The sequence below is a fragment of the Arachis stenosperma genome, chromosome 4, assembly GCF_014773155.1.
Source record: "Arachis stenosperma cultivar V10309 chromosome 4, arast.V10309.gnm1.PFL2, whole genome shotgun sequence".
Classification (NCBI taxonomy): domain Eukaryota; kingdom Viridiplantae; phylum Streptophyta; class Magnoliopsida; order Fabales; family Fabaceae; genus Arachis; species Arachis stenosperma.
This window is the reverse complement of record NC_080380.1, coordinates 112,437,890-112,459,966: the sequence shown is the minus strand read 5'-3', so window position 1 is coordinate 112,459,966 and position 22,077 is coordinate 112,437,890. Positions and strand designations below refer to the sequence as shown.

The window sequence follows — 22,077 nt, the reverse complement described above, 5'->3', positions numbered from 1 at the left end:
CTACTTGTGGGATGAACCATATCTTTTCAAGAGATGCTCAGACGGAATAATCCACCGTTGTGTATTTGAATAAGAAGCACAGAAGATCTTATGACATTGCCATGGGTCAGACTATGGAGGACACTTCGGAGGTGAGCGGACAGCCACCAAAGTCCTTCAAAGTGGCTTTTACTGGCCAACACTCCTTAATGATGCCTGAGAGTTTGTACGTAACTGTGATAATTGCCAAAGGGCTGGCAATCTCCCTCAGAGCCATGACATGCCTCAGTAAGGGATCCTAGAGGTTGAGCTGTTTGATGTATGAGGTATAGACTTCATGGGACCTTTCCTACCTTCATATTCAAACGCTTACATCCTTGTTGCGGTGGATTACATGTCTAAATGGGTTGAGGCAGTCACATCACCCACTAATGATACTTGAGTAGTGATAAAGTTTCTTCAGAAACACATCTTCAGTAGGTTTGGTGTCCCAAGGACACTGATTAGTGATGGAAGAAGTCATTTCTATAACAGACAGCTTGACTCCTTACTACACCGTTATGATGTTTGCCATAGAGTAGCAACTCCATATCATCCATAGACAAATGGGCAAGTTGAGGTCTCCAACAGGGAACTGAAAAAAATCCTAAAAAGAACAGTGAACTCCTCTAGAAAATATTGGGCAAGGAAGCTCGATGATGCTCTATGGGCATACAAGATAGCTTTCAAGACCCCTCTAGGGATGTCACCATACCAATTGGTTTATGGGAAAGCATGTCATTTACTAGTGGAACTGGAACATAGGGTCTACTGGGCAACCCAATTTCTTAACTTTGATGCTAAAGCAGCAGGAGAAAAAAGGTTGCTCCAACTAAATGAGTTGGATGAATTCCAACTTGCTGCATTCGAGAATGCAAAAATCTATAAGGAAAGAGCCAAAAAGTGGCATGACAGGAAGATATCTTCTAGAGTGTTTGAACCTGGCCAAAAAGTTTTACTCTTCAATTCTAGACTCAAGCTCTTCCCTGGGAAGCTCAAGTCACGTTGGACAGGACCTTTTGTGGTCACTGCAATGTCACCTTATGGTCATGTAGAACTTCAAAGAAGACATTTCGATGAAAGATTCATAGTTAATGGCCAGATAGTGAAACACTACTTTGGTGGTGAGGTTGAGCAAGAGAGATCTACCCTACTACTGAATGAGTACAGTAAAGACCAGCTAATGACATTAAAGAACCGCTTGTTGGGACGCAACCCAACTATGAGTAGAGTACTTTTATTTCTCTTTCTTTCGTTCTTTTCAATTGAGTTCATTTTAGTTTATTTTCATAGTTTTCCCTTGCTTTTTAAATGTTTGTGATCATGTGTAGCACTTAGAACAGAGATAGAGACACTTGAGATGAAAAATAAAACACCCTGGGGAGATCCCCTTGCTGGCGTTGAACGCCAAACAAGGAGGAAGTTGGGCATTCAGCGCCCACTGAGAAGTACTTACTAGCATTGAACGCCAGAATAGGTGTAACTAGGGCATATAACGCCCATTCAAGAGGAGCACTGGACCAATTTTTGGTCCCCCTTTGGGCGTTCAACGCCCATTCTTGGCGTTGAACGCCAGAATTCTTCATCCCTTTCTAACACTCTTACCTTATGTTTTCCGTTTTCTTTGCTTGAGGACAAGCAAACTTTTTAGGTTTGGTGTTGCAGAGCGAGCTCTAAGTTTTTATTATCATCAATAGCACCAAGGGAAGTGACGAGCGGATTTCTATCGGTAAAGAAATTCACAAGAATATAATTGCGTTGTAAGTATAGTTTCTAAACCAACAGAGAATCCTTTCGTACAAAGTTTGGTTGTCACAAGCAACAAAACCCAATAAAATTTATAACTGAAGTATTCAAACCTCGGGTCGTCTTCTCAAGGAATTGCAGGGAAGTATGATTTATTATTGGTTATAGAAAACAATGTTTTTGGGTTTTGAAAGGTTGAACAGGGAAAATAAATTGCAGGAAAAATAAATTAATAACTAGAGAAACTCTTGACAAGATATAAAAACTGGACGTCCTATCCTAGTTATCCTTATCAATTATGATGAGAATTGGATTTTTGCTCCCACCTTATTAACCTCTAACTATGAAGGTAAGTTAAGTGGATGAATCAATTTGATTCCTCAGATCCTAGTCAATTCCTAAGAAAAGACTAGAGTTATTGGAATTCAAATTAATTAGCAAAGATAACAATTATCAATCACAATGAGTTTGATAACTCAAGTGTCTCCAATTAATCAATTCATCAATTAAAGCCAAGAATATAAAAAGCTAAGTAAAAATCATAAATCTAAAATACCTCAAATTATATTTAAACATAAATTCAAATCTAACATGAAAGAGTTCATAAGCCAATTTGGCGACATGAGTCAAATACAAGTAAAATCATTAGAGTATCTAAAAGTAGAAAAGAAACATAAATTAAAGTAACATTGAACCTGGAGTGAAGATGAAATAGCCTAAAACTAATAAAAATCCTAAATCCTAAATCCTAAGAGAGAGGAGGGAGCCTCCCTCTCTAGAAACTACATCTAAAAACCTAAAAATTCAATAATGAATGTTGTATGAATTCTCTTTGTTGATTCCCCCATTCTCTGGCTCCTATTCTATGTTTCCGGGCTTGGATTTGGACCGAAAAAGGGTCCAGAAAATGCTGGGGGCGACTTCTGCAATTTTCTGCACGTGGCGTACGTCACGCTTGCGCGTGGGTCACGCGTGCGCGTCATCTGGAGTTTTTCATTTCCATGCGTCCTCGTCAGTCACGTGTCCATGTCAGTTGTGTCTCGCGCTAGTCACGCGTTCGCGTCGTCCATGCATTCGCGTCGCTACCATTTCTTCAAAAACTTCATTTTGTGCGTTCTTTCCATTTTTACGTGTTTCCTTTCTGTCCTCTAAGCCATTCCTACCCTATAAAGCTTGAAAATACTCAACACACGGATCATGGCATCGAATGGTAATAAAGGATAATTAAAATTAACATTTTTAAAGCATAGGAAACATGTTTTCACATATATCATAAAATAAGGAAGGAATTGTAAAATCATGCAATTCATATGAATAAGTGGGTGAAGAATTGATAAAAACACTCAATTGAGCATAAGATAAATCATAAAATAGTGGTTTATCAGGAAGCTAAATCATCTTCACAAAAGCACAACTTGAGCAACCATCAATACTAAGGTAGTTGAGTTTCATTCCCCCTTTCTTTCTATTTTTCAGTATTTCATTCCATTTTTTATTTCTATTCTAGCTTTTGCATGATCACTCTTAGGATTCTGCTTTAGTTGTTTATTTTCAAGTACTTCACGGTTATAAGATATCCAATGTATCCCTCACCAAATTTAAAAGAATTTTTTTTGAGAAGTGGTGAATGCATGATTTTCGAGTACATCATGACTATGTTCTAATTATTTTGATGTGGTGGCTTTGCATTGATTTTCTGAATGTATGAGTTAACTATGCATATTTGATAGTGATGTTAACTGTATTGGCTCTTGAAGAACAGTGAATTAAGAGAAGTATTATTGATTCTTTGAAAAATAAAAAATAATTTATTCTTGGAGCAAAAGAAACAGCAGAAAAAGGCACAAAAAAAGAAAAAAAAAGAGAAGAGAAAAGAAAAATCAAAAGAAAAAGCCAAAAGAAAAAGCAAGAGAAAAATCCAATAAAGCTCAAAATGAAGGAAAAGGAGAGCTTAGATCCAAGACTTTGAGCATCAATGGTTAGGAGGGCTTCACAATAAAAAGGCCTAAAAGTTCAAATGAATTTCTTTCCCTCACTATATGCTTGTGGCGTGAAGGTGTCAAGTGAGAAGCTTGAGACTGAGCAGTTAAAGTCGTGATTCAATGCAAAAGAAAGAAAAGAGTATGCCTAAGAACACTGGGTACCACTGTTTGGGAATTCTAGCAAAGCTGAATTACAATCCAATTGGGTTCACCCAGTTAAGTGCCTGTGGCGTTTATATATCTGGTGGTAATACTGAAAAACAAAACGGTTAGGGTCACGGCTAGGCTCAAAGGTGCAAAGCACCAAAAGAAGCTGTGGGTTAAGAACCAAGAAAAACTCAACTAGGATAATCAATAATATCATCCGAATTCCAACTCCAAGAGTTGCCAATATCTCTGACCTTCAAAGGAAAGTGAGATGCCAAACCTATTCAGAAATCGAGAAGCTAATTTCGCCATTCAGATAAATGGAGCTAAGCTTCATTGAGAGCTCTGAGAGTCATTGTAATCCAGTCTTCTTTATCCTATTTTGTTTTTGGTTGCTTGGGGACAAGCAACAGTTTAAGTTTGGTGTTCTGATGAGCGGATATTTTATACACTTTTTAGTACCATTTTCTCATTGTTTTCAGTATGTTTAATTAAGTTTTATTAAGTTTTAGTAGGTTTTAGTGCAAAAATCACTTTGGATGCTAGTTTGAATTTTTATGGTTTTTCTATGATTTTAGGTGATTTTTTGGGTGATTCTGGTAATTTCTGGAAAGGTCTGATCCAGAGGCTGAGAAAGGACTGCAGATGCTATCAAATTCTGACCTCCGTGCATTCAAACGAGCATATCTAGAGATAAAGAGGTCCAAATAAGCATTCTTAACGGCGTTGGAAAGCTAACTTCTAGGGCTTTCTAGAAATATATAAGAGTCTTACTTTGCTCTAAAAATGATGGTCCAAAATGGGCGTTGAACGCCTATCTTACCATCCCTATCTGGAGTTAAACACTCAAAAGGGAGCAAGGCTAGAGTTTGATGCCCAAAAGGGAGCAAGGTTGCTGTCCAACGCCCTAAGGGGAGTCTCATCACGTGGACTCACTCAAAGCTCAGCCTAAACACTCAACAAGTGGGCCCAAAAAGTAGATTTTCGCACCAAGAGTCTAGTGTGTCTTATTTCTGTAATCTCGAGTTACTAGATTAGTATATATAGAACAAGGATCACCCTTGTTTAGGACTTTTGCCATATTTTCAAATTCCCCATTGTTTATCTGTAAATCATGAGCAACTAAACCTTCTAGGTTAAGGTTAGGAGCTCTGCTGATTCTCATGGATTAATAATATTACTGTTTTTATTTCAATCTGTGTTTGATTCCATTCTAAGATGTATCTTCGTTCTTCAATCTAATGAAACCGGGTGGAACGAGTGTATGACCCATTTTCTACATGGGTTCTTACGAGTCCTTAGCAGGATAGTATTAAACTACAAGCTTGATTATACATCTCTTAGACGGCTAATCCACAACTTCGTTGGGTACATGGAAACATCTATTCAGCCGAGTTACGGGGCAATTAGGGCCTTTTTGGTATAAGCTAGGATCATAAAGCTTCACTCTCTGAAAGATCTGACCTTGTCTGTGGCATTTCAAGTAGGATCTTCAAGGGACTGAATTGCTAAAGCTTCACCCTCATTCAGATTGGATGACAATTAGCACCGGGGTTTGATCTGAAGCATTGGAGATTAATGACCACTAGCCCCGGCGTTAATCACTTACAGCTTGCCATGGAATGAATCATCCATTGTTGAAGTAGACAGTGAGAAAAGTTGATCCAGAAAGAGAAAGCATCTTCGAAGCTTCAACCGCTCTCTTATCATTGATTTAACACCAATACGGTAACTCTTTTCTTATTCTGTTTTATGCGTTTTTCAACCAAACAACCATCTTTTCTAATCGCCTAAATGAGATCTGCAAGATAGCCATTACTTGCACAATCCGACAATCTCCGTAGAATTCGACCCTCACTCACCTGAGGTATTACTTGGACGACCCGGTGCACTTGCCAGTTCATCTGTGCGAAAGTTTACGGAGTCGATTTCGCACACTACCCACCGCGCCGCCTCCCTCTTCTCCCCTCTCCTCCATTTTGCGCGGCCCCCTTTTCTTCTTTCCCTTTCTTTCTTTCTTTCCTTCTTTCTTGATGCCGTTGGGTGGGGGTAAAGGTGGCTAGGGTTTGGATTGGAGAGTGTGTGAAAGAGTGTTGTGTTGTGGTAAGGTTAGGGTTTTAATTTGGGAATTTTGGGTTTAATTAGAATACAGTAATTTTAATAAAATCAGAGCTTAGAGTATAAATTTGAAAAACTAATTTAATCTCTAAAATTACTTTAAAATATTATTTGTGGTATAAGAATACTAATTGATTCTCAATCAATTTCTCTAATTGAAAATACATAGTAATATAATTAATTTTCTTTATCCCTAAAACTTAAAGTATTGAATTATGAAAATATAAAGTATTTAAATTAAGTCATATAAAATTCTTATTATTTGACAACTACTAACTTTATAATTTAAAAATAGAGAATAACTCAATAATTATAAAATTATATAAAATCCTAATTTAAATAGCCAAACCTTGTTTTTTTTATTTCTAAAACTTTAAATTGTAAATAGCAAAATAATCGATAATTATAGAGTTTATATCAAAATCCTTAATTTATTTCAAATCCAATTAATCAAAGCTGCCTTTGATTATCTTCAATAAAATAATTTCTAGAATTAAAACTGTAAATAAATATTTAATTTAAAATTAGTTCATAATAAGACATTTCAAAAGTCTTGGGTCTTACACTTGTGATTCCAAAAGGATGCGAGCAGGATACTCTGCCACAAACCTCACATCTCAACGTAAGCAGAACTAACCACCGCCCTTATGCCGCCGCCGCGACCTCGACAAGCAAGATTAACCAAACCGTCCTTGCTAGGTGCATAGCGTCTCAATGATCTCAGTATAATATAATATATTAATGGCTTTTCAAAAATGATTTTCAGTATTCAGTAAGGCCATCACTCCACTCCGAGTCCTAGACTCGTCTCAAGCATCATCAAATCCACAACTCCACAATTTCATCATATCAATCGTCTTTACAATACTCTACCACTTCACTCAACTAATCCACCCTCAGTACTCTAGAATCCTAAGACTCCGTCTTTTAAACATTTTACCTGAAACTATCTAGTTAACTTAGGGTATTCTCTAAGTTTTAAAGCCAAAAACAAGTTAAGACACCCTAGAAGAGCTTTATGGAAGTTCACAAGTTTGCCGGAAAGGTAAAATAGTTGAGAACAAGGTTTTCTTAAAAAATAGGCCAGTGTGCATACGCATATGGTTGTGCGTACGCACTCCCAAAAGAATTTTCGCAAAGTGTGCGTACACATAGAGGTGTGCATACACACATAAGATAAAAGTTTTCATTTTAAACGCACACACAGATACGTGTGAACGCCCTCAACAGAATGTACTTCCCAGTGTGTGCATGCGGAGGATGTTTTGTGTACGCACAACTTGCAAATTTCGCAGGCTTTGTGTGCGCACCAAAGTATGGTTTGCTCTCAATAGTAGGCATCTCCTTGAGTCTGCCTGCGCACCCCTATGTGCGCACGTACGTTTTCAAAATCTTTCAGGGTGTGCGTGCACTGTAAAACCCGATTAATTAACGGCTAATTAACCCATAAATGAGAATTTATTCTAGAAAGCCTAAAGTGTGATTTTTATGGCTAAATGTGATAGAGGAGACTGAGACGAGAATTTTGGTACCAATTTTATAGAATTCGGACCAAGATTGGACCGAACGGGCCAAACCGGGCCAACCGGACCCAAAGTGGGCCCTTGGCCCAACATAACTTAACCAAAACCCTAGTTTTCAGCATTCTCTCTCCTCATTTGTTACACACACAAGCTGAAATTAGAAAGAAAGGGAGGAAGAACACTCTCTCAAGTTCTCTCCCTTGGTTGATCTTCAAATCACCATAACTTTTGATCTAGAGCTCCGATTGCCGCCCCGTTTACGGCCACGCGTTCACCGCGGAGAGCTCTACAAAACTCATATAATCAATCTTGAGGTAAGCCACGTGTTGCTGTTCGAAATCTCAGCCCTTATTTTCGAGTTTCATGGGTGAAATGTTGAGATTTTGGGTTCTTTGATGTTATAGGACCAAACTCTCTTGAAGGAGAAGGTTAATCTTGTCTCCTTGGACCTTGGGTGTGGTAAGATTCTCAACCCTAGTGTATTTTGTTGTTTTATGATGCTTGGGTTTTGAGATGTTGTGTATGGGTATGATGGTTGTGGCTTAGGTTGTGTATGTGTGGATATTGGAGCTTGATTGGTGATTTTGAAAAGCTTGGAAAGGGGGTGGTGAAAAATCTGTTCTTGGAGGTATTGAGGCCTTGAGAGCTTGTGGATATTTGGTTTGGAAGTGCTCCGGTGGGGCTTGGGAAAATCGGCTAAGGTATGGTTTCGGTTTCCCCTATCTAATATGTAATGTGGTAGGAAATACTTAGGCTAGAGGCCCTAAGATAGGCATTGAATGGTTGATGTTGTTAAATGATTGAGATATATGATGTGGTCATATATGTGATGATGATTATTGATGCCTTAATGGTATGATGTATGAGAAGTATGCATGTTGTGATATATGCTTGATGATTGGTTATGGTTGAATTGTGGGTTGAACCATGTTGATGGTGAATATGATATTGATTATGTATAATGATGGTTAATTGGAATTGGTGTTGTTGAAAATTGGCATGAGGAATATTATATGATATGTCAATGTGTTTGGGTTTGAGCCACTTGGGTGAAGTGGGGTAAAGTGATGAGATAGTGATTTTGGTAAATTGTGATAATGTGTCAATGTGTGAGTCGAGGAGGCTTGACGTTGAATTTGACACATTTTGATTGATTTCAAAGAAAAGGGGATGAAATTGGCATGTTTTGATTGATTTTGAAAAGAGTTGAAAATGGTTTGTTTTGAAAATGGCATATTGTGGTTTTGTATGAAAATATGGTTTTTGGGCATACATTGACGGGACATAACTTGGACTACGGATCTCCGTTTTGTACCAAATCTGTTTAGAAATGAAATTGGATCCGGGATGTCCATACCGTTCGAAGAACGGGTGAAAAACGATTTAAAATGAGGAAGTTATGTCCGTTGGAAGATTGGGGTGTAAATCTGTGAAATTCTGCAGCTTTTAACTTAGAAAATTTTTAACAGAATGACCCCTTGCGCGTGGGCGCACCTGGCGTGTACGCGCCGATCTTCCGAGAAGTGCCATCCACGCGTACGCGTGATGTGCGCGGGCGCGCCGATTGTGCTGCACCCAATGCCCAGCCATTTTCCAGAGAGTTATGCCAGAACTGTGCCAGTGTTGTGCCTGGGGCACGAGAACACCCGCGCGTACGCGTGGTTGACGCTTGCGCGTCGATTGGCAAAGTTGTAATCCACGCGTTAGCGTGCATGACGCTTGAGCGTCGATGAGTTTTTGAGGCCATCCACGCGTGCGCGCGGAGTGCGCGTACGCGTGGCCCTGTTTTCATCCCAAAGTTGATTTTTGAGTTTTAAAAGCCAAATCTCATACTTCTAAGCCTCCGATCTCACCATTTATGTCTTAAATCATTATGACATGCCTAGCTATTAGAAAAGGAGCTAGTGAATGAAGTAACTTGCGAGTGAAGCAAGGGAAAAATGAATGATCAATGAGGATCAAGATGATTATGTGAGATGCGGAGGATGGTGGTGGAAGTGCTTGTTATGCCATGGGCCGAAAGGCTGTAATTGTTAATGGAATGGCTGGTTATGGATTTAACCGTGAGCCGGAATAGCTATGTATGCTATGAATATTGGCTGGTTCTGGATTGAACCATGAGCCGGAATAGCTGTGTATGCTATGAATATTGGCTGGTTATGGATTTAACCGTGAGCCGGAATGGCTAATATGGATGTTGATCCATGGATGAGGATTCATGCATGTTTATGCTGAATTATTGATAATTGTGATTTGCACTTCCACTATCGGAGATACGAGTTTCCCTGGGTAGTAGCAGTGGCTAGCCACCATGTGCTCCAGGTTGAGACTTGATACTCTGTTGACCCTATGTCGTAAGTGTGGCCGGGCACTGTGAAAGTCCCGGATGAGCTCGCCCCCGAAATATTCACCAGTGAGGGTGATGGATATGGATCATGTTTATGATCAAGTTTATGATGAGTATAACTCGAGTTGGGGATGCACGACAGAGGGACAGTCCAATGGTTAGCTACCAGGACTTGTCGGGTTGGCTCTATAACCGACAAGATGATATCATCAGCCACTAGGGACAGGCATTCATCATATGCATACTATGTGAATTGTTTGAGATTGCCTATTTGACTGCATATTACTTGCTAATTGTCTAAATGTCTTAACTGCTCCTATTTGTATATTCTTTGTCTGATATAACTGTGTTTGTTACATTATACTCCTGCTGGTGGTTGGGAGGTGAGAAGGAATTGGAAAGGGAAGTATTAGTTAGACTGAAGAATTTTTAGTCAGATGCCCTTATATGGTTTAGCTTGTTTATAAGCTTTGATATTATCTGGAGGAAGTTCTAGGATTGCCTTTGGCTTTCCTCTGTTATTATGTATTATATATGTGGAAGCTGTTACCATGCTGGGGACCTCTGGTTCTCACCCATGCGGATTTTGTGGTTTTCAGATGCAGGACGTGAGGTTTCCCGCTGAAGCATGCTGGAGACTTCTAGTTTCGCGAAGATTCCTTGTTCTTGGGGACTCTGTTTAGTTTATATGTTTTTCTTAGATACTCTTATCTCCATTAAATAATACAAACTGTGATGACTCCTCATATGGGAGATTTTGGAGAATAGGTTTTATGTATTTGTGTCCCTTTGGGTTTCCTTTGGGGTTTTCCTTATTTTATCATATGTATATATTGTTATGCTCGGACCGGTTATCTTTGCAGCCGGATTTTGAGCCTTGATATTCCTGTTTTTGACACTCTCTTGTATATATATAATCTCGCGTTGGTTTATCCTTGTTCGTTACGTTATCGATCGGAGTGTTGCGCTTTCAAGTTGCGGTTTTTGTTTACCCCTTTTTCTACAAAGGCTCCTAGTTATAGTCAATCATTCATACTACTATACGTACTAAATTTTTATTTTAGAGGTCGTAATACCTTGCCATCTCTGAATTATGACTTAAGCATAAGACTCTGTATGGTAGGGTGTTACATGCACACAAGTCAAAATATAGTCACTGTTCAGAGCATGCGTATAGTAGTGGGTGTGCGCACAAACCAGAAATCACAAATTCTGCAATATCACAAAATTCAGATTTTTGACCCCAACTTCCCACGAGCATATCTTTTTCTACAAAAGTTTTCTTTCTACAGAATCTATACCATTTTAAAGCTCTTTGAATTATCTTTAAAAATCATTCAATTTCAAAAACTGTAGCTCAAGATATGATTCGTCAAAATTCATCAAAAATCAAGTTTCCACAAAATCTAACAAGACTCTCTAAATTTCATGACTTTGGACCAAAACAATTCTAAACCACAACACATACGAATTCTCTTTGGAACTTATCATTTTCATGTCAAACTACCATTATTATCAAATTTTCTGTTACCTTACATTATCTTCATAATTCTTAACCCTAATTTACCAACTCCATCATACTAGAAACACTTCTCAACCAATACACGCATCAATTAGCATCCTATCACTACCTTCCATCACAATTAGCATCATTCAGCCTTAATCCTCAAGATTCAATACTGTTCATCAATATCCATAACATAGTTCATCACAATTATCATAATTCATCAATTTTATTACAATCACCAAAAATTATTATAACTCATCAACAATCAAAACATATCTATGGTAAACTAGCCTAAGTGTCCAAAAATATTATATATTACATAGAGAAAACCGAACCAAACCTTGATTGATTCCTAATATACACCCAACACTAAAATTGAACCCAAAGTAAGCCTCTAGTCACCACAATTAACCAACTCAAATCCAAGGCTCCGAATCAACACCAACAATAACAATTTCAAACACAAGCAATATACCCAAAATGAATATCTAGGATCCAAAAAATACCAAACCACAAGGATTTCGAAGTAACTCACCTTACCCAAAGGAAATAGGGGTGAAACACACTAATACTCCAACGCTAGATCACCCCTAAACAATCCAAATCACAAAACTCCTTCAATACCCAAACCTAAAAATGTGAAAACTATTAGGGCTGAGAAACAAAGTATGAAATGCCATTTGTTACCTGCAATACTTAGGTAGAAATGACGGGCTCAGTAGGAGCTTCGTGTGGCCGCAAACGGCACGTGAATCGAAGCACCGTAGCTCAAGATACAAGCAAATGAATGTGAATGTAAATAGTGCCACTCTCCTTCTTTTCCTCTCAATTCTCAGCTGTGAATTTGTGTTGGTGGAGTGTTATGAGGCTGAAAGGCATCATTAATTAAGTGGTTATATATATGTTAGATTTTGGCCCAACTTAGTCCCGGTCCAACCCGTCAGCCTTTTTGGCTCGTTTGGCCCAACTTTGGACCAAACTTTTTAAATTAGTGCCCGATTTTTAACTTTTACTATTTTCCAAAGTTTTTCTATAGTTTTTACTGCTTTTACACAACGCCGGACAGATTTAAGCCGGTACTGCTAATTAATTTATTGGTTCGCGTTTTTACGCAATTTCTAGAGAAAATTACATTTTCCAACTCAGAAAAATCTACTGAGTCTAAAAATCATATTTAAATTTTCTAATTAATATTTTGAATTTTTGGAACCTGTTTTGGGCAATTAAATTATCTTAATTAAACGGTTAATTAATTGTGATTCTTACATTCTCCCCACCAAATAAGAAAATTTGTCCCCAAAATGTAGTTTACTCACCATCATCGTTAAATTGTCTTTCAACTTAAATCTACCTCTCATTATTCATCTTTTCGTTCCTCCACATCAGCTCCAATTCCTATTTACATTCTTCATTCTTATTTATTACTCCATATATTAACCGAATTCAAGCCTATGTTGTATTCATCCTTCTCACTCTTAGCTCCATTTCCGTTAACCTCAATACAACATCAGTTTCTCAATTCAATGTTCTCCAATTCTATCTTACAAAACCAATAATTCATCTATTACTATCTACGCATAAATCCAATTACACTTGTAATCATCTCCAAAACCTACCCCGTATCAATCTAATCTTATAGCCACCATTAAACTTAGTTCCATAGAAATATTTACTTACATTAACCCACTAGACTCTTCAAGTATTCAAGCCTAAGATATGTCTAGTCACCATTCTACTATCTCTATTCATAACTATCATGTGCATATTGCATTCCACCAGCTTCTACTGCGCCATTCTGATTTTCAGCCGCTAATTAACTAACTAATCCAACTATTCAGTCAAGTCATACATCATTAGCAGATTATAAAACTTAGGCTTACTTCTGAACTCCTTCAACTTGACCTGAATAGGATTTACACTCTTCCTAAGATTAAGTCATAACTTAGGGCCTTATAGCATCTCTAGGCCTAAATCAAGATCTCATTCAATCCTCAATCTCAATAATCGTATTACCTAGGACCTCAACAACAACCAGGGTACCTAGTCAGGTTATTCATCTTTAAGAGCGATACTACAACTTGACATACTAAACAACTAATGAATTTCCACTTATCATAATTAAAATCAAATGCCACTCTATGTCAAACCTAATCAAAATTCAAGCCTAAATTCATACCCACTTATTTTTCTCCTTTTCTACGTACCTCTACACTTAAATAATTTACTAGGTACCAAATGGTATATCGGAATGTACTCCACGATTTCCCACGAGCGTCATCGTAGATCCCAACTCGTTCATGGGGTTCCAGCAACACAAACATTAGCTCTGTAGTCAATCTTTCTTTCAAGTCTTTGAGAAGTTTCTCCACAGTTTGACGTTTGTACCAACGGGGCCTCTTTATGTTTCAATTCAATTATAGGTAACGTCATTTGCAAAAAAGTAAAGATTCACAACTCCTCGCGATGTTGCACGCTCGCAAGTTTCGTCCTTCAGGTTTATAATTCGTGTCCTAAGGAACTCACATATCGATGGTTACGTCTAAGGATTGCATGCAATATCAAAATGAGCTTAGGTTATTAGAAGGAATACCAAGCTTAGAAGAGAGTAAACAATTTTGAATGGTATCCATAAGAAATCGAAAAGATATATTGTGTTGGGATCAGACAAGGTTGGAGAAAATAAGAAAATGTACCAGACAGAGAATTAGTGTGCACCTCAAAAGGAATTGCTAAGTAAGGATCTTTGGAGGAATCAATAAAGCAGATTGAATCAAAATATGTTTTTACCTATTTTTAGAGGATCACGAGCCCTCGAATAAAGTCGGTTCAATCCAACAGTACACGTCTAGGCTCACATCAAGGAGTACAAGGTTCGCGCAAGGATATGTGCAAATAAGGAATAGAATTGGAAAAGGTTCAATTTATTAACCAAGAGGGATTCCAAAATAAAGAGCTCTAATGCAATTTACAAGGAAAAATATAGATCGGTTCACAAGGATGTATTGGTGCTCTCATTCGTACAAAACCTCGCACTATCATCAAGATCACCGTACTTCCGCAGCGTTACTCTGACTTGTTGGTCTTTGAGAATTGGGTTATTTGCCCAGGTCAACCAAAAACGTCCCTAAGTTCTATCAGCTCTAGCAGCAATACTCTACGCGACACAAGTGAGTTTGGTCCAAAATTTGATACTAAGTATAACACCTCTATTCTCAAACCTTTCTCTCCATCATAAGCTAGGTGTAACACGGTGTTCCAATATCACACAATGAAGTTAAATCTTTATAACCAATTATACACCTACTTATTATCAAAGGATCTGCCATTAGCAGCATTACTGGTGTTCACAGCGGACACTCTTCCTTAGTGTTGATTCCTACCCGTATTCAGGTTCCTCCCACGTGTACAATCCCTCGCCATGTGACCAGGCAATCCGCAATTAAAGCAATCACCTCTTCCTCTCGTCGGGTGATACGGATCAAAAGTGGCTCTCCTAATATTGCCTTGACCTTGAGTTACATGTCCTCCCCTCTTGAAGTTCTGAGCTCTGGATGAAAGTGCTTTTCATGCCCATGGTTGTTGTTCTCCCCATGAGTATCTCTTGATGAAGCCACTTTCTTCGCACACTCCTCTACAACTCTTGCCTTATTCACAAGCTCGGAAAAGATCCGAATCTCCAAAGGAGCCACAGCCATCATAATAGCATCCCTTAAGCCTCTTTGATATTTAATGCACTTCCAGCTCTCGTACGACATCGGGGCACCCTGGCATACCCTAGAGAACCTACAGATCTCCTCGAACTGACTAATGTAATCAACCACGGATAGTGAGCCTTGTTTTAGCTGCATAAGCTCTAACTCCCTAGCCTCTCGTACTAATTCAAGAAAGTATTTCTTGTAGAAGGCCGTCTGAAATACATCCCAAGGAATGTCAGCATTCTGAAGCTACCGTAAACGGCATTCCTCTTACCGCCAGTGTTGAGCCTCTCCTAACCGTTGATACGCCGCAAACTCAACAAATTGGTTAGCCGGGACATGCTGAGCTTGTAACACCCGCTCCATAGCTTGGAACCAATTGTCCACTTCCATAGGGTTAGTTGATCCTATGAAATTTGGTGGATGAACCTTCAGAAACAAAGCCAAAGTCATTGGAGCACCTCCCAAGTCATTATCGATTGCGTCTTCATTTTCGTTCCAATTTCCATCACTGTTTCTGTTCCCTGCCAAATGACCCAACCTCTGTATAGCTTGCAAAGTCACAGCAGCATTCGCCTCCATGGTATTAGCCAAGTTGGCCATCGCCGCTATGAACTCGGCATGGTTGTCAGCCGGTCAGTCATTCTCAGTTTCTCTACGTGTACGCGTACAACCTCGTCTGCGAGTAGCCATTAAGGTTTATGTCTACACCAAACAATTGATATCAAGTCAATTAGACTCAATATCAAAAGTCTAGAGCTTCAATTATCCTCCCAAAAAGGCACTCACAAACAAGCATGCTATGCATATATCAAGTAGATAACCTAAATAGCACGAAAAAAAAGACAAAGTATGCAATGAAGTACAATCGGTCCATCCCTCAGGCTCACTAGGACGAACTGCTCTGATAGCACTAAATGTATACCCTAATTACACTAAGCCTTACCTCATGCCATAAAATAAAGGTTAATCAGAGGTCACGACAATCCTAAGGCTTATATATATATATATATATAGAAGGAATAATAATTCTAGAAACCCGATGAAGAAATAAGCTCAAATACAGAATTACAAAAGCACAAAACATTCATACGAAGCTACATACTTAAGGCACAAGGTAAAGATGTAAGATAACAAAAATATAAGTATATAAAAGGATATAATAGTCAAAAGGAACTAGCTTCAGCCCGTGGAGTTTAGGCCGACTAGTGTTATACAGACTTACAGAGTTTTAAAAAACTAAAATAGCATATACAATATTTCTCTTAAAGTTAGCCTCTAAGGTAAAATAAAATACAAAAGGGAGAGTACTAAACAAAATATACAAAAGACTCTAAAGGATAATCCAGATCCTCCGCTCTGTCACCGTCTTGCAACTCAGCGAGGTAGGTTACGACCTGCATCTGAAAAATGACAACAAAGTATGGAATGAGAACCGGAGGTTCTCAGTATGGTAACAGTGCCCAGTAATGTAAGATATAAGACCTCGGGACGTCAGAGGCAATCCTAGAGCTTCATATCAATCATAAGATTCAACTTAAAGCATAACTAAAATTAAAACCATAACTTTAAAACCATAATAAAATGAGGTATTCTATCTTAAGAAATTTCTAAACTAACAGATAGACCGCTGTCCCACAGCCTTCACCAGCCTAACTGCCATGCGATCCTATCGCCACCGCCTTCTGATCCTCCTCATTCCTAGTATAAAACACAAGTAATTCATACAAGTAAAGAACAAGTAATTATCAAGTATAGCAAGAAGCAATTAGGCATTGATGAGCGGATAATTTATACGCTTTTTGGCATTGTTTTTAGTATATTTTAGTTAGTTTTTATTATATTTTTATTAGTTTTTATTTAAAATTCACTTTTCTGGACTTTACTATGAGTTTGTGTATTTTTCTGTGATTTCAGGTATTTTCTGGCTGAAATTGAGGGACCTGAGCAAAAATCTGATTCAGAGGCTGAAAAGGACTGCAGATGCTGTTGGATTCTGACCTCCCTGCACTCGAAGTGGATTTTCTGAAGCTACAGAATCCCAATTGGCGCGCTCTCAATTGCGTTGGAAAGTAGACATCCTGGGCTTTCCAGCAATATATAATAGTCCATACTTTGCCCGAGAATATCTTTTTACTTAATTTTCGAAAATATCTTCCCCTCTTCTCACATCCTTCTATTTATGGACTAACACTCCTCCTCAATGCACAATTCGAACTCTATCTTACTTGATATGTTCGAATTTTCCTACTTCTTCCTTCTATTTTTCTTTTTCTCTGACACCTCAAGGAATCTCTATACTGTGACATAGAGGATTCCATATGTTCTTGTTCTCTTCTCTTTCATATAAGCAGGAGCAAAGACAAAAGCATTCTTGTTGAGGCTGACCCTGAACCTGAAAGGACCTTGAAGCGAAAGCTAAGAGAAGCTAAGGCACAACTCTCTATAGAGAATCTAACAGAAATTTTCAAAGAAGAAGAACCCATGGCAGTCGAAAACAACAACAATGCCAACAATGCAAGGAAGGTGCTGGGTGACTTTACTACACCTACTCCCGACTTCTATGGGAGAAGCATCTCTATCCCTGCCATTGGAGCAAACAACTTTGAGCTTAAGCCTCAATTAGTTTCTCTAATGCAACAGAACTGCAAGTTCCATGGACTTCCATTGGAAGATCCTCATCAGTTTTTAGCTGAATTCTTGCAAATCTGTGACACTGTCAAGACCAATGGGGTTGACCCTGAGGTCTACAGACTAATGCTATTCCCTTTTGCTGTAAGAGATAGAGCTAGAATATGGTTGGACTCACAACCTAAAGAAAGCTTAAACTCTTGAGAAAAGCTAGTCAATGCCTTCTTGGCAAAGTTCTTTCCACCTCAAAAATTGAGTAAGCTTAGAGTGGAAGTCCAAACCTTCAGACAGAAGGAAGGTGAATCCCTCTATGAAGCTTGGGAAAGATACAAACAATTGATTAGAAAGTGTCCTTCTGACATGCTTTCTGAATGGAGCATCATAGGTATCTTCTATGATGGTCTATCTGAACTATCCAAGATGTCATTGGACAGCTCTGCTGGAGGATCTCTTCATCTGAAGAAGATGCCTACAGAAGCTCAAGAGCTCATTGAAATGATTGCAAATAACCAATTCATGTACACTTCTGAAAGGAATCCTGTGAACAATGGGACGAATCAGAAGAAAGGAGTTCTTGAGATTGATACTCTGAATGCCATATTGGCTCAGAACAAAATATTGACTCAGCAAGTCAATTTGATTTCTCAAAGTCTGTCTAGAATGCAAGCTGCACTAGGCAGTACTAAGGACGCTTCATCTGAAGAAGAAGCTTATGATCCTGAGAATCCTTCAATGGAAGAGGTGAATTACATGGGAGAACCTTATGGAAATACCTATAATTCTTCATGGAGAAACCATCCAAATCTCTTAGGGAAGGATCAACAGAGACCTCAACAAGGTTTCAACAACAATAATGGTGGAAGAAACAGGTTCAACAATGGCAAGCCTTTTCCATCATCTTCTCAGCAACAGACAGAGAATTCTAAGCAGAGCCACTCTGACTTAGCAACCATGGTCTCTGATCTAATCAAAACCACTCAAAGTTTTAAGACTGAAACAAGGTCCTCCATTAGGAACTTGGAGGCACAAGTGGGACAGCTGAGTAAGACAGTTACTGAACTTCCTCCTAGTACTCTTCCAAGCAATACAGAAGAGAATCCAAAAGGAGAATGCAAGGCCATTAACATGATCCCCATGGCCGAACTAGGAAAGGAGGAAGAGGCAGTGAACGCCACTGAGGAAGACCTCAATGGATGTCCACTGGCCTCTAATGAGTTCCCTAATGAAGAACCATGGGAATCTGAGGCTCACACTGAGACCATAGAGATTCCATTGGATTTACTTCTGCCATTCATGAGCTCTAATGAGTATTCTTCCTCTGAAGAGGACGAATATGTCACTGAAGAGCAAGTTGCTAAATACCTTGGAGCAATCATGAAGCTAAATGACAAGTTATTTGGTAATGAGAGTTAGGAGAATGAACCTCCTTTGCTCACCAAAAAATTGTATGACTTGACTAGGCAGAGATTACCTCAAAAGAGACAGGATCCTGGGAAGTTTTCATTACCTTGTACCATAGGCACTATGACCTTTGAAAAGGCTCTGTGTGACCTAGGGTCAAGCATAAACCTCATGCCTCTCTCTGTAATGGAGAAGCTAGGGATCTTTGAGGTACAAGCTGCAAGAATCTCACTAGATATGGTAGACAATTCAAGAAAACAAGCTTATGGACTTGTAGAGGATGTTTTGGTGAAAGTTGAAGACCATTACATCCCTACTGATTTCATAGTCCTAGAGACTGGGAAGTGTATGGATGAATCCATCATCCTTGGCAGACCCTTCCGAGCCACAGCAAAGGCTGTGATTGATGTTGACAGAGGAGAATTGATCATTCAAGTGAATGAAGAATCCCTTGTGTTTAAGGCTCAAGGATATCCCTCTGTTACCATGGAGAGGAAGCATGAAGAGCTTCTCTCAAAACAGAGTCAAACAGAGCCCCCACAGTCAAACTCTAAGTTTGGTATTGGGAGGCCACAACTAACTTCTAAGTTTGGTGTTGAACCCCCACATTTAAACTCTAAGTTTGGTGTTGGGAGGTTCCAACATTGCTCTGAGTATCTGTGAGGCTCCATGAGAGCCCTCTGTCAAGCTACTGACATTAAAGAAGCGCTTGTTAGGAGGCAACCCAATGTTATATTTATCTATTTTCCTTTGTTATTTCATGTTTTCTGTAGGTTGATGATCATAGGAAGTCACAAAATCAGTTGAAAAAGCAAAAATAGAATGAAAAATAGAAAGAAAAATAGCACACCCTGGAGGAAGATCTTGCTGGCGTTTAAACGCCAGTAAGGGCAGCAAATGGGTGTTTAACGCCCAGTCTGGCACCATTCTGGGCGTTTAACGCCAAAAAGGGGCACCAGACTGGCGTTAAACACCAGGAAAGGGCAAGAAGCTGGCGTTAAATGCCAGAAATGGCACCAGCCCAGCATTTAACGCCAGAATTGGCATAAAGAGCATTTTTGCTCGCCACTTGGTGCAGGGATGAATTTTCCTTGACACCTCAGGATCTGTGGACTCCATAGGATCCCTACCTACCCTACCACCCTCTCTCTTCTTCTTCACCCATTCACCAATCACCTCAACCACTTTTCCCCAAACACCCCTCACCTATCAAATCCCATCTTTCTCTTCACCACTCACATCCATCCTTCAAAAAACCCCACCTACCCTACCATTCAAATCCAAACCACTTTCCTTCCTGCACTCAAAGTGGATTTTCTGGAGCTACAGAAGCCCAATTGGCGCGCTCTCAACGGTGTTTGAAAGTATATATCCTGGGCTTTCCAGCAATGTATAATAGTCCATACTTTGCCTGAGATTTGATGGCCCAAACCGGCGTTCCAAATCAGCTCAAGAATACCCGGCATTAAACGCCGGAACTGGCACAAGAATGGGAGTTAAACGCCCAAACTGGCGTAAAAGCTGGCGTTTAACTCCAAGAAAAGTCTCTACACATGAAAGCTTCAATGCTCAGCCCAAGCACACACCAAGTGGGCCCGGAAGTGGATTTTTATGTCATTTACTCATTTCTGTAAATCCTAGGCTACTAGTTCTCTACAAATAGGACCTTTTGCTATTGTATTCTGATCTTGGTTCTTCTGGTTCCCTCTCTGGGGCCGAAGCCAATGATCACTTTTGTTCTTATGTATTTTCAACGGTGGAGTTTCTACACACCATAGATTAAGGTGTGGAGCTCTGCTGTACCTCGAGTATTAATGCAATTACTATTGTTCTTCTATTCAATTCAGCTTATTCTTATTCCAAGATATTCATTCGCACTCAAGAACTTGATGAATGTGATGATTATGTGACGCTCATCATTATTCTCACTTATGAACGCGTGCCTGACAACCACTCCCGTTCTACAAGCAAACAAGGCTTGAATGTTTATCTCTTAGATCCCTTAATCGGAATCTTCGTGGTATAAGCTAGAATTGATGGCGGCATTCAAGAGAATCCGGAAGGTCTAAACCTTGTCTGTGGTATTCTGAGTAGGATTCAAGGATTGAATGATTGTGACAAGCTTCAAACTCCTGAAGGCTGGGCGTTAGTGACAGACGCAAAAGAATCAATGGATTCTATTCCAACCTGATTGAGAACTGACAGATGATTAGCCATGCTGTGACAGAGCATTTGGATCATTTTCACTGAGAGGACGGGACTGTAGCCACTGACAACGGTGATGCCCAACATACAACTTGCCATGGAAAGGAGTAAGAAGGATTGGATGAAGACAGTAGGAAAGCAGAGAGACGGAAGGGACAAAGCATCTCCATACGTTTATCTGAAATTCTCACCAATGAATTACATAAGTATCTCTATCTTTATTTCATGCTTCATTCATATATCATCCATAACCATTTGAATCTGCCTGACTGAGATTTACAAGGTGACCATAGCTTGCTTCATACCAACAATCTCCATGGGATCGACCCTTACTCGCGTAAAGTTTATTACTTGGACGACCCAGTGCACTTGCTGGTTAGTTGTGCGAAGTTGTGATAAAGAGTTGAGATTGTAATTGAGCGTACCATGTTAATGGCGCCATTGATGATCACAATTTTGTGCACCAGCTAGAAAAGACGAGTACGATACATTTCACCCGAGAGATATTCTACAGATTCTGAGTGTGTCTTACAAGATCTGTGCGATACTATATTGTGGATCGTCACAAAAGTGAGGATGGATGTAGTTTTATTGTACAGAAGTATCGTCAGCCTGACCAAACATGGCAGGTAGAGCATGTCCAAAGCAACAACCTGTTCAGTTGCAATTGTCTTCGGATAGAGTTGTTCGGCATACCTTGTGTGCTTATAATTGTCATCCTTATCTGCCTCGATATTGGTTCATTGCTATCAACACT

General features: G+C 39.2%; 1 non-coding gene across 1 annotated transcript; it reads right to left on the bottom strand.

The window, feature by feature from the left end:
* Positions 1-17,972: 17,972 nt before the first annotated feature.
* LOC130978008 (small nucleolar RNA R71) lies at positions 17,973-18,080 on the bottom strand. Its single transcript, XR_009085672.1, has one exon. It is a non-coding gene; the product is annotated as a small nucleolar RNA R71 (small nucleolar RNA).
* Between the last annotated feature and the right edge of the window lie 3,997 nt (positions 18,081-22,077).